The following is a 1339-nucleotide window of genomic DNA, read 5'->3' on the forward strand; positions in this document are numbered from 1 at the left end:
AAAAGAGAGAGACAATAATTGAGAGAATAGTGAAAAAAGAGCTTTAGTCGTTTGAATATTCTTCAAAAAAAAAGAATGCCTGAGGACAAATAGCCGCAGAAGATATTCCGATGGACACCACAGGAAGAAGGAAGCACAACAGGCCCCTAAAATCTTGAGACAATGGAATTTGGTAAGCCATAACAATACAAGGACTCGAAGAAAAGGATCCTTGCCAGATGTCTACCAAATTTTATTTTTTTTAACTTGTCCAAAACTTTGTCCTTTTATCAGGTTTTTATCTTTTTTCTCAAATTTTGGACAAGTTAAAAAGATAAAAATATATATATATATATAGCTATAAAAATATATAATAGTAATATAAGTTTTTTATATGCACATTTTTATACTTTTTCTTTTAAAATAATATATTGTAATAATTTTGAGAGTACGTTTAATTATAATTGAATTGTGTTTGTGTATCGCAAGTTTTATTTAATTAACATAATAATATGCGTGTGCTCACACACACATGCACAATTTAATTTGATTGGGGACTATAACTTAATATAGTTCTTTATTATTTTTTTGCTGTTTTTATTAATATTCTATTATTAGCCTAACATATATATATTTAATTCGCTTTTCATATGCTCGTGCAAGAGCAAACTTACGTACATCACCATGATGTCATAATTCAAGTCATGGACGATTAGCTATGTTAACATTCCTCAGTTATTCTTGACAGATCAATAATCTTTTAATCTTTTAACAGAACAAAATTGATTCATGACTGCAGTTATTTAAGCTAAATTATATTTTATCGATTCACTGATAATATCATTTCTTGGGAATATCAGGTGAGAATAGAAATAAAAAAATCACAATACGGATATATATTTATGTATATATACAACAATATTTATTATACAAAGAGTTATTGCTATATATAACAAAATGTAAAAGATAAAATATTTGCAACAATAACGGCTATTTATTATATACTAAATATATATCATACTTTCGACGTTCACATATTTGCCATACATTTAATCCTTTTATATATCTATCATTATGTCTTTATACATTCATAATTCAAATTTTACAGGTTTAGAAAAAATAAGAAAAATACAAAGAACAATTATTCTATTCATTTTGTAATTGTTTTTTTTTTTTTAGATAATTTATTGAACATAAATAGATAGGAATGACAAATCAAATATAACCCGCGAAATATTTATATTTTATATATCGTATTCTTATACATTTATAATTTTTCAATCAAAGATCATGAACTGGGGAAAAATATTATTATGAGGTAGTTTGATGTGCGGCCCATTAGCTCAGTTGGTTAGAGCGT

This window comes from Formica exsecta, unplaced genomic scaffold, assembly GCF_003651465.1.
Source record: "Formica exsecta isolate Colony F162 unplaced genomic scaffold, ASM365146v1 scaffold465, whole genome shotgun sequence".
In the NCBI taxonomy this organism is placed as follows: domain Eukaryota; kingdom Metazoa; phylum Arthropoda; class Insecta; order Hymenoptera; family Formicidae; genus Formica; species Formica exsecta.